The sequence below is a fragment of the Humulus lupulus genome, chromosome 6 (genome assembly GCF_963169125.1).
Source record: "Humulus lupulus chromosome 6, drHumLupu1.1, whole genome shotgun sequence".
In the NCBI taxonomy this organism is placed as follows: Eukaryota; Viridiplantae; Streptophyta; class Magnoliopsida; order Rosales; family Cannabaceae; genus Humulus; species Humulus lupulus.
Window position 1 is genome coordinate 10,223,682 of NC_084798.1, and position 12,915 is coordinate 10,236,596.

The 12,915-nt window shown below is 32.7% G+C and overlaps 1 long non-coding RNA gene across 1 annotated transcript; it reads left to right on the top strand.

Annotated features, from left to right (window-relative positions):
• The first annotated feature begins 8,990 nt into the window (after positions 1-8,990).
• Positions 8,991-10,663, top strand: LOC133781628 (uncharacterized). Its single transcript, XR_009870174.1, has 3 exons — positions 8,991-9,202; positions 9,440-9,506; positions 10,256-10,663. It is a non-coding gene; the product is annotated as an uncharacterized LOC133781628 (long non-coding RNA).
• The last annotated feature ends 2,252 nt before the right edge of the window (positions 10,664-12,915 follow it).

Below are 12,915 nucleotides of genomic sequence, written 5' to 3' on the forward strand. Positions count from 1 at the left end.
TGAAGGTAAGTGCAGTAGTTGTCGATGGTATGGTGTTCCTCGAAAACGGCATTGGTGAAGTCTTCTTCGAGGTGGGTTGCTCGCGAAGCCTTATTGTCCTGAAATAATGCTTTGAGCCGTTTCCATGCTCCCTCGGCAGTGTCATCACGTCGTAGGATAGCAAGGAGAAGGTCAGAGGAAATGGTGCCATATATCCACTGGAGAATCGCAGCGTCAAGACGTTTCCACATGGCCGGATCGGCAGATTTTGCAGCAAGGTATGCTGCTATGGCAGGTTCCTCTGTGGGTGGGACAATATGATCGTAGAGATCGTGAACCCGAGTAAGGTTGGTAAACAAGGCAGCCCATGAGTGATATAGAGCCTGCTCGTTATCTAATGTGACAGGAACAAGAGATTTCACATTTGTGATAGTGAGGGCAGGGTGAAATTTGGTGCTTTCGGCCATGTTTGAGAGTGAGAAGAAGAATGGGGGAAGAGGAAGAAGATGAACGGCTAGGATTCAAGAGATAGGATCGAAAACGTATCTGATACCATGAAGGAAATTGATTCCGTGAGAATTCCATTACAAGTCAGAGAAATATATACAAAGATACAAGCATAACGTTAGGCTACAAATTAGCTAACGGATCACTGAAACTATGGAAACAAATATTGACTAGCTAAATAAAGATATATACAATTAATAAGAGACTATCTCCTAAATATATTCTAACATTTTTTCACATACGGGTTACGACGAGAACTCTTGGCCTTCGGTGAATAACAAGAAGTCGCCGGATAAGGCCCATGAATGATAGTGATAACAATATATAACACTAGTTCAGATGAAAGGTAGTGCAGGATGAGAAGACTACTCACAAGATAAAACTTTATCGACAGATTGGAGTGTTTCAAGGCCTTCTTTCTTTGGTAATCAATTTTTAGGTTTTTATATACCTTTTGATTCTTGGGCAAATACTATTATTATATATTGTGCTTTCCCCAAGGCTGGGAGGTGTTGATGTGTGACCATATAATGCAGGGCTATTAGGGCCAATAATCTTATGGACGACGCCTCTTTGTCTCTGGCCGGGCTATTAGTCCCTTAGTCCCGGGTCACCAAAGGGACTCCAAAAGGTTGCTCGGACCAGATCAATATAGAGTGGAAATTGAGCTGCCGCAAAGAAAGATATTGGTATGAAAGTGACGGTGTAAACTGGAAATGCAGCTACTTTGAGAGCATCTTGAAGAACAAAGAAGTGGCCAGAACAGAACGAAACAAGCATAGACACTATGGCCAAAAACAATGAGGTTAGTCCCATCAAAAGTATCCTTGGTAGAACTCTATCATATTCTTTCTCTGAAAACCGAGAAGTGAGGATGGCTAGGAACATAATTAACCAAGAAAGTGACGGAAAAGTGTAGAGTTATCTATGAAGCCACGACAAACATGTTAGGAAAATGTAATTTGCTTCAATAGAAATTGGTAAGAAAATTACAACTCTAGACAAAATATTACAAATAAATAATTATGTATTAAATAGTGTCTGAAAATACAAATAAACAATAGTAGAATTAGAAAAAGAGAATGAAGAAATACAACTATAAGCAAAATGATACAAATAAAATAAAAGTGTTTGAAACAAAAGAAATAAAATGATTACAACTCAAAAAAGAATACAAGTAAATAGAACAAGAATAATGAGAAGAAAAGCAATAAAAGAACAAGAACAAAAAACAAGAAACTCTCACTCACACAACCAAAGTGAAGAGTGTTGGAGATCACCAACTTGAACAAGGTTTGAAACTTTTGTCCAAAAGCTTATTTCCCCCTAACTCAAGCACTAAGGGATCTCTCACAGATTATGGAAATGCTTTCTGGAATAATCAAGCATCTAGGTGTTTTCTAGCCAAGTGCTCCAATTGATAGAAAAGTTGTGTCTTACAAGTGAGCAATAGGCTCCTATTTATAGAGTTTAGAGACATTATTTGAATTTCAAATTCCACCAACCCCATGGCTCTAGTGCGAACGTGCCTTCCTCGACCTGAAAGCACATTTAGCCGAGCCACCCGTATTGTCCAAACCAATGGCAGGAGAGCCTCTTTTCCTTTATCTAGCTGTCACGAAAGATGCAGCTAATGCTGTATTGGTCCGAGAAGAAGACCAGTCTCAGGAGCGAGTCTATTACATCAGCAAGAGGCTTCTCGGAGCTGAGTCCCGGTATCCGTTGATGGAAAAGATGGCTTTCTGTCTCATTACAGCCTCCCGAAAGCTCAGGCCGTATTTCTAGTCCCACTCAATACATGTCATAACCGATCAGCCTTTAAGGCAGGTTTTGCAAAAACCTGAAGCATCGGGACGTCTGTTGAAGTGGGCTATTGAGCTCAGCCAGTTTGAGATTTTGTACACACCGCAAATTGTAATAAAAGCCAGGCCCTGGCTGATTTTGTGGCAGAATGCACGGGATTCCGAGAAGATCCTGTGGAAGATTCAGCCCAGGCCTCCTTAGTCCAGGCCTCATGGAAGGTCTTCGTAGATGGCTCATCTAACGAGAATGGCTCCGGAGCTGGGATCATCTTGATATCCCCAGAAAGACACCGATTCCACTCGGCGTTGAGATTCGGATTCAAAGCAACCAACAACGAGGCTAAATACGAAGCTTTACTGGCTGGGCTAAGGGTGGCCCAGGAGCTGAAGGCCAGCTCCGTTCAGTGTTACAGCGATTCCCAGCTTGTGGTAAACCAAGTGCTAAGTGAATACCAAGCACGGGGAACCAAGATGGCTGTCGTATCATTTTCCTATTGTTGGGTCACAACATTTCCACCCTTTTCTTTGGCTGTCGTATCCAATGAAGATACACCGTATTGCCTTCTTATCAAATTTGCTACGTAGATGACTTGGCACAAACACGTAGCACACACAGCCAAACACTCGAAAGTGAATTACTGTAGGTTTATAGCCCCATAGTTTCTCAAAGGGTGAGACGAACCCTAACTTTGCTTGAGGAAGTCTATTGATCACATGAGCTGTTGTTTTCATACCTTCTGCCCAAAATCTCCCTGGAACATTCTTTGAATGTAGTATGCTTCGACATGTCTCTGCAAGATAGCGATTCTTCCTCTCTGCTACTCCATTCTGTTGTGGCGTATTTGCACAAGTGAATTGATGGCATATGCAGCGTTCTCGAAGATACTCAGAAAATTTATCTAAGGTATATTCGCCACCATTGTCTGTTCAGAGGCATTGGATTTTCTTGCCGACTTCTCCTTCCACTATTTCTTTGAATTCTTTAAATTTTAAAAAAGTTTCAGATTTTTCTTTCATAAAGAAAATCCACACATACCTTGAGAAGTCGCCAATGAATGTAACCATGTACCGCATGGCGCTGATTGATGATTGTTTGACTCGCCCGAATACATCAGAATGAACTAGCTCCAATGGTGCTTTGGCTTTGAACTTTGAATCTTCATACGGTAATTGATGTGCCTTACCGTATTGGCAGCCAGCACATATGGTCTCTATTCTGACCTCGAGTTGAGGAAGACCCTTAAGCATAGACTTCTTCATCATTACCTTGAGTTTGTGATAGCTGACATGTCCTAGCCTTGCATGCCATAAATTTGTTGTTTCGTTCTTTCGAGTCTTGTCTACATAAGCCGATTCTGCTGACATTACATAGACAAACTCTAAACATTGTCCTCTCATCATCGGTGTTCCATAGATTTCAAGATCTTGGTAGATCTTGACATCTTGAGGACCGAATACGACATGAGAAGTCATTTCCCACACAACCGACCTACCATGTTATTTAAAAAATTATTAAAGAGATACTCTACAATTTTTTAATAAGTTTTTTTATTTTAAATCACAAATACCATTAAATCAAATTATTTTCTTATTTATAAAAATTAAATTAAATTTTTTTAATTATTAATAATTTATTTATTTATATTTCAAAAATTATAATATATAATATTAATAACTATATATATTTTTAATACTTATTCCACACCCAAATAAATTATATATATATATATGTATTGTTTAAATAAATTAATATATTTTAAAATTCCAATAATCCAAAAACAAATTAGAGGATCTTTAATAATATAATTTTATAATGACATGGTAGGTCTGTTCCCACACAACCGACCTACCATGTCACATGAGAAGTCATTTCTCACACAACTGACCTACCATGTTATTTAAAAAATTATTAAAGAGATACTTTACAATTGTTTAATAAGTTTTTTTTTATTTTAAATCACAAATACCATTAAATCCAATTATTTTCTTATTTATAAAAATTAAATTAATTTTTTTAAATTATTAATAATTTATTTATTTATATTTCAAAAATTATAATATATAATATTAATAACTATATATTTTTTTAATACTTATTCCACACCCAAATAAATTATATATATATGTATTGTTTAAATAAATTAATATATTTTAAAATTCCAATAATCCAAAAATAAATTAGAGTATCTTTAATAATATATTTTTATAATGACATGGTAGGTCTGTTCCCACATAACCGACCTACCATGTCACATGAAAAGTCATTTCCCACACAACCGACCTAAAAAATTATTAAAGAGATATACTCTAAATTATTTTATAAAGTTTTTTTATTTTAAATTATAAATACTATTAAATTAAAATATTTTCTTGTTTATAAAAAATTAAATTAATTCGTTTTAATTACAAATAATTTATTAATTTATTTATATTTAAAAAAATTATAATATATGTAATATTAATAAGTATATTGTTTTATACTTATTTCATACTGAAATAATTATATATATATGTATTATTTAAATAAATTAATATATTTAAAATTCAAATAATATAAAATTATACTTCAAAATATTATAATGTAATATTAATAAATATAAATTTCTTACATTTATTTCATACACTAATAGCTTACACATATATATTTATAGTTTAAATAAATTAATATATTTTAAAATTCTTATAATGTGACATGATAAGTCGGTTCACATAGTAGCGACCTACCATGCTATCAAGGTAGGTCGGTCCACATAGAACCGACTTATCATGTATGTCAAAGGTAAGCATGGGACGTCAGTTGCGCGCGAACCGACCTACCATGTCCACATGGTAAGTCGGTTTTGCATGAACCAACCTATTATGTCTTCTACAAGCATGGGAGGTCGGTTCACTTAGAACCGACCTACCATGTGGACATGGTAGGTCGGTTCGCGCGCAACTGACGTCCCATGCTTACCTTTGACATACACGATAAGTCGGTTCTGTAAAAACTGACTTATGAATGTGTGTTAAGTCGGTTTAAGCAGAACCGACCTCTCATGGCCGATGGCTGGTGTCCAAATTGTAGTAGTGTTATTATTATTGCAATATTTATTTATAAAATTAGAGTTAAATCATGCATGTTTTACTTTAGTGAAGTAGGTTCTGGGAAATTTGTTGTTGGCGGTGATATAAGGATGGAATTATGTATGTTGATTTTGTGTTTGTTTGTGTTGAATTTATATATAATTATAAAATTGGGATATGCTACAAAAACAAAGGAAACTCTGCCAATTTTTTATAGATTTTATTAATTGTTTTCATTTTTCAATTTGCACACTATGTCGATATATTTTGTGTTATTTACAGGTTTAAAATTTTTTGGAGATGTTAAAATGTAGTTGTTATGCTGCCAAAATTTTGTTAGACTTAGGAAAATTTAATAATTAAACTTCAATTATGTTGATGTCCTAGAAAAAAGAACTAAGAGTGGAAGATGTAGATGGATATGAAATTTGGATAAGAGCGCGAGAAACGAAAAAGACTCTTGTCGAAGATAATTTGGACAAAAAAATTGAAGAAAGAGCTGTAAGTGTTTTAAATCAAAGTAGGAAATTTTTTTAAGTGTTGTTACAAGTTACTAATTTAATCTATCATTTGTTTGTTTCGAACGGGGTCAACCTTTTTCTGACTAGTCTACCAAAACATCCCGAGATTCCAAATAATATAGAAATTGTGCAACCTAAAGTAACTAACTACAACTTCAATTATTTTGAAAATCTATAATTGAATTTTACTAATATTCTTTATATTAAGTATTTTTATTTAAATATTAGTGTTCACACCAACCAGACAATGTGGCATTTGGATATTATGTGATGAGGATGTTGAAGGATTATATTGAACATCCATGACCTGGACGTTACTTGAAGAAAGAGGTATGTATATATATTTATAAAAAGTTTATGGTTTATTTATTATTAAGTATATATAATCAAATAATAATAATTAAATAATATATTTTACTTTGTATTTTTTGTAGCTAAACACTACGTCATATACACCAGCACAGATTAATGAAATGCTAGTGGGCGAACGATATGTTACCGATAGTTCAATGTCATCGTCCCAAAAAATAGGTTTTTGTTGTTTACTTTTTATTTCTTACTATATGTTGAGCTATCTAGTGTAATATTTGTTGATTTTGTATGTGTAACAACAAATATTGATTTTTTGTATATTTAGCTAGCTAAAACAAATTATATACACATTTTAATTTTATTAATGAAAATTCACAATTTAAATTTGCATATAATTTATATTTTTTAATTAATAGATTGAATTTCATTTCAAAAAATATATATTTGATTATATTAATTAATATACTGAAAATAAATATTTAATTTATTATTAATTATTATTTTTTTAAAATACAAAAACCAATGATGACTCAGGATAAGAGATATTGAATATATACAAAATCTTTTATGGGGAGATGTTGTAGGTACCCTACGATGACTCCGAGGGGGAGACTTTATAGACATTCGACGTCTCCCCCAGGGAGTCATCATAGGATGTATGTTCTACACCCTATGATGACTCTCAGGGGGAGACGTTAAATGTCTACAAAGTCTCTCCCAGGGAATCATCATAGGGTACCTTTAGATGCAACAACTTCTCCCTTAGAGGGACATATTAAATGTCTACAATATCTTTCTCATATAATCATTAAATGTTTATTTTGTTGTAGTAAGACCTCAGCTAGTATCCATTGCACAATAGCAAACTACACAAAAAGCATCAGCAAAATAGACCATAAATCAACCATACACCAGTACAAAATTATACTTAGACAACGTACATGAGACGACGTTTTTAGTATAACTGTTTTCTCGTGTTAAAAATAGACACGTGACGACATATTCTCTAGAACTGTCGTGCCATGTAAACCAAAACTTACATGAGACAACAGTTCTTGGGAGACCGTTGTCCCGTCTTTACTTTTATCACAATAAGACAATTTTACTTAGACCATCGTCTCTTGTATGTGGTTTTATTATTATTATTTTTCAAAAAGGTTCTTAATATTAAATATACTCAATATTATTGGATCATGTGTATCTTCTAATATAATAAAAAAAATTGTCTAGACATATCAATAAAAAAATATTAAGTAATAGCTTGTACATTTGTCATTAATTACATATTTTATAATTATGATTTTTAAATTAATAAAATTTTATGATATAAATGTGAAATAATATAAAATATTATTAAAAATGGACTTTAATTAATAATACTTGATTATCATGATTTTTTAATTTAAAAAAACTAATAATAATAGTTTATATTTTTAGAAGAATTAATAATACTTTTTAAAAAAAATTATAACAAATTTTAAAAATGTCTTAAAAAAGTTATTTAAATAATTCAAAATTTTAATATTAATTAGTTGTTAAATTTTTATATATAATATCATACTTTTAATAAATTATATTATATTAATACTACTTTAAATTAATTCAAATATTAAGATATGTTAATAATGTATGATTTTTTATATTTTTAAACTTAAAATTATTTATATAAAGAAGAAATTAATCCTTAAAAATAAAATTTTTAAATATAACACATAGGTGGTAGCGACTACCGTGTATTGTTTAATTGGGTATTAGGTTAAGAAAATTTAGCACTTCTTCTCCAGAGTTTTCCACAGTGCCGCGATCCCACTGCAGTCAAGTTGAACAACTTCTTCCCTTCGAGCGACGACAACTCTTCCCTAACACGCGGTGAATGACAACGGCGTATACGACATCTACCAGATCTCTGGCCACAAGCCTGTCTTTCTCTATGCGTCGTCCCGCAGATCTTCGACCTCAAGCCCTTCCCGCCTACCTCACATGCTTCCAACTGATTTCTCTCATAGATATGCAAACATACCCTGAAAATTATAAGGTAATACATCAATATTTGAAAATTAAAAACTTTCTTGCTGATGTGAGTCAATATTTCATATAATCTTTAAAAATTGTAAGGTAATACATCAAGATTTGAAATTTTCTAGGATATAATCTTTGATATCTTGAAATGTCATAATGAATAATTGTATTCTCAATATTCAAAGGAGCTTCTAAATATAATGGTTTTCTTTTAATAAATTTTTCCATCTATAATTCCATCTATGTTTTTTCTCTACTCTTGGACATAATTATGATTGCAGGGGAATTAGGAAATTCATAGAGGGTTTCAATCCTCAAAAAAGGTAACCTATTGCTTCCTTTTCTTTTCACTTGGAACGGGGTGCCTGGTTTTGAACTGTTCACAAGTTGCTCTAGAAATATATTAATTCATGCTTCTATGTTTTGGAATTGAAATTATTATAGAGGCAAAAATGTAGCAATCATTCATTATTTACCACATGAAGAAACTTGCGCCAAATGGGATCCAAATATTATCTATCGGGCACAAGTTTGTCAATTTTCTTAAATACTCTAGTATGTATATACTTGGCACAGTGAATTAGTTTTTGTATACTTTTAGTCTAGAAAGTCATTTAAATATAAAGCCTTCTTTTGCCTTTAATTTAATAACGTGGATTGCATTTCTGAAGTATTTGGATGGATTACATGATATAACAAGGATGATGGTGCATTTTGGAAAACCATTAGCACATGTAAAAGCATGCTATACTGTTGTAAGTATAATTTCTTTGTAATTCTATTATGTAGGTTCTCAATGGTGATATAGCAAGTAAGTGCTAACTAGGATTATTTGCTTGCCATTTATCATTCTGAAGATAGCTTTACTTCAGTTGATTCATGAAATATTTTATATTTCTCAAGTATGATTTTCTTATTAATTAGTACCCTATTTAATTAGTTTCAGACCACATGCTTGGAATGTGTCACTACAAGTTTCCATGACTGTAACAGATGGTTTGTGCTCACTAGCATTATTTTATCTTAATTTGATATTTTGGGTCATTTTCAATTTTAGTGTTGATTGTGTGAAATGTATATAGGCATGACAATTGTGGAGTGAGAGCAAGGGAGTAGAAATGTACATAGGCATGGAAATTGTGTGAAATGGGCTGGTCTCTATAAAATGAGCATTGATTGTATAAGAAGAAATCTGTTGACCATTATAATTTATAATTTATAATTATGTTTTAGTGAACTCAGATGAGTGCTTGATGACAAGAATGCAAGAAATGTCACTGGATTACCATTTCATAGCTGAGTAAGAAATGGGTTCCTCCACTTATGCCTTTTTGGATTTAATGGCCAGCTTAACCAAAAACTCTTTATTTTATTTATTTATATATTTTAGAAATATTATGTTTTCAAAAACAAAGAAAAATAATACTTTATTTACAATACAATAAATGTCGCTGTTTATGTTATCAGATAATAAAAAATCAGAGTTTAAACTAGTGGAATTAGATTGAAAGATTTGTGAAGAGTTACTTTCTTGATTATGATGTTATGAGTTACACATTGTATATTTTATCAGTAGTGGCTTGCTACAAACTACTCAGGTAGCAATAATAAAAATTACAGTATAACAAATAAAGTGAAATGGGTTTAGTATTTAATGATCGAGCTTGGTTGGTGTATATAGTATTGGTAGTTGCAATTCAATTCTATATGTTAACTTCTTTCTTTGGACCCAAAATAGATTAGTGCTTATGTTCATTTGTCCCTAAGTACTGCAACTTTTTTATACTACTTTTTAAGAAAAGAAAAAAAAATTAAACTAAAATGTTTATCTTTGCCACTTAGCCATTTATAGTGACTTTGTTCTCAAGGACTTTTACAAAAAAATTATATTTTCAGTTGTAATTTATGCATACAAAAAATCATTGATTGTTGTCTCTATTCTCATTTAGATGATGAAATTTTGGGACTTTAATTAAGGCTTTGATTATCTATATTTGGCTATGTATCTACTTTTAAGTTCCATTCTTATGAAAACATTTCTATTGACAGATGCACTTTTACTGCAACTATACCGGGAATAGAATGAATTAATGTCATCATAGAAGCTGCCAAAGAACGATTTGGTGATTCTCAAAGAAAATAAGCAATAGGTTCTACGAGTTTGGTGAAGAGTAAGTGAAGAACATTGATAATTATGTAACTCTTTTGTTTTCTTGAACAGGTGGACTTATTGTTAGCAAGCACAAGTAATGCAATATTAATGATAGAGTCAGACCTGTACTGCAAATTAGCTTGTTGTAGCTGGTTGCATTTCTTTTTAGGGACTTTGTTTTAAGTTTGTAGTCAAAATACTTTGTTTTTTTATGTAGAATAATAAGTTTTGCATGTCTATAAATATGTTGTAAACTTAAATTCAAATGTAATATAATTTTTGTATTTCATTTGTGTTTGGTTTGATTTATGGGTTAGAATATATTAAATTTTGTTGATTTTGCCTATCTATTGATTTTGTTTGGAGGACTTTGTTTCAAGTTTGTAGTCAAAATACGTTGTTTTTTTATGTATAATAATAAGTTTCACGTTTTTAGAAATATGTTGTAAACTTAAATTAAAATGTAATATAATTTGTGTATTTCATTTGTATTTGGTTTGATTTATGGGTTAGAATATATTGAATTTTGTTGATTTTCTCTATCTATTGATTTTGTTTGGAAGACTTTGTTTTAAGTTTGTAGTCAAAATACTTTGTTTTTTTATGTATAATAATAAGTTTTACGTTTTTAGAAATATGTTGTAAAGTTAAATTCAAATGTAATATAATTTCTGTATTTCATTTGTCTTTGGTTTGATTTATGGGTTAGAATATATTGAATTTTGTTGATTTTGTCTATCTATTGATTTTGTTTGGATTATGGGGTTCAAAAGAGTGAAATAAGTTTTTTTCTTCAATTTTTTTATATGAGACGACGGTTCAATAAATATTGTTGTCTCATGTATTGCATGAGACAATGCTTGTGTAGGAACTGTTGTCGCAAGTATTGTAGGAGATGACGCTTGTATAGGAACTGTCGTGTCACATATTGCATAGACAACGCTTCAATAGGAATTGTTGTCACATGCATAGCAGGGTACAACGCTTGCACAGGGACCGTTGTCATATCCATAGCATGGTACAAACGTTTTTATTTGAACCGTCATTTCATGTCTTACATGACATGACATTGCATGGGATGACAGTATCAGAACCGACGTAAGAGAATCCTTATGACGGTTTAAAACTGTCATCTCATGTCAATTTTGTAGTAGTGATATTAATCCATTCAACTTGGTTGCAAAATGCACCAAAATCTAGTCACAAAATACACAAAAAACTAGTAGGAAAATACAAGTAGTAGCTATTAAAGAAACATCAAAATAGACCATAAATACACCAAAATCCAGTAACAAAATATAACAAAATGTCACAATATACGTCAAAAACTAGATCTGAACATATCCAACATACGCTACAAGAAAATCTAAAATTAGAGGCGGACTTAGTCCGCCGCTAATAATGTGGAAATTAATAAAAAAAATTATTTTTTTATTAGCGCCGGACTTACCAATTGTTAGCAGCAGGTAGTCCGCTGCTAATACAATGCCCGGGAAACGAAAGGGTATTAAGTTTCAAAATTATTAGCGGTTGGTATTTTCCCTTAGTAAAGGCGGACTATCCACCGCTAATATTATTAGCGGCGGGTAAATATCCGTTGGTAATAAGACTATTACCGGCGGAATATTTTAATAGCGGCAGGTAAATATCCGCCGATAATAAGACTATTACCGGCGGGATATATTAATAGCGGTGGGTCCCGCCGCTAATAGTTTATTACCGGCGGGATAATATTAATAGCGGTGGGTCCCTGCCTCTAATAATCTTACATATTGAAAATTTTGCACATCGTTTCGTCTGTCCCTCTCATTTCTCTTCTCTCCCTCTCTAAGACGCACTCTTCTCTCAGTCCTCCCTTTTGTCCGAGCACCACCACCACCCCTCTATCCGAGCACCACCACCACCCCTCTGTCTGAGACCTCCCTCTCTCTCCCTGACTCTCACTTGTACTGTTGGGCTATGAGGAAGGAACAGATCAAAGGCTCCAACACAGGTACTCTCTTTCGTTCTCTCTCTCTTTGTCACTCTTTGTGTCTTGTTGGTGGCGGCACCCTCTGGAGCCAATGTGGTGGCCTTTGGTGTCGACGAAGCAAAGGGCCTCTGGGTGTGCATTGGCCCATGGTTGGGGTCGACGCGTGTGACGGCGATACACATGGTAAGTCTCTCTTTATATCTCTCTTTCACACACACTCTACCTATCTCTCTCTAACTGGTTTTTCTAATATTTAGGTGGTGGTGGTTCATAGTGGGGCCGTGAGGTTCATGGGTTTGACCATGGCAGAGAGTTTGGCCACTGATGGGGTTTGAACACGGCATGGATTTCATGACAGTTTTTAGATTTTTGATGTTCTTAAATTTGTTATGTTGTTTAATAAATTATTTTAATGGGATTTGTTTCTGGATTTCATATTTTTTAAATTTTGTTTGTGTTTTTATAAGTTGTTTCCAACTTTAATGGTGTTATTATTTTATTTTTTTGTTTCTTAAATTATGTTTATTTATTAGCGACAAATTTCTAGGGGCGGGACTGCTGGTATTATATAAGTCAAACGAGATT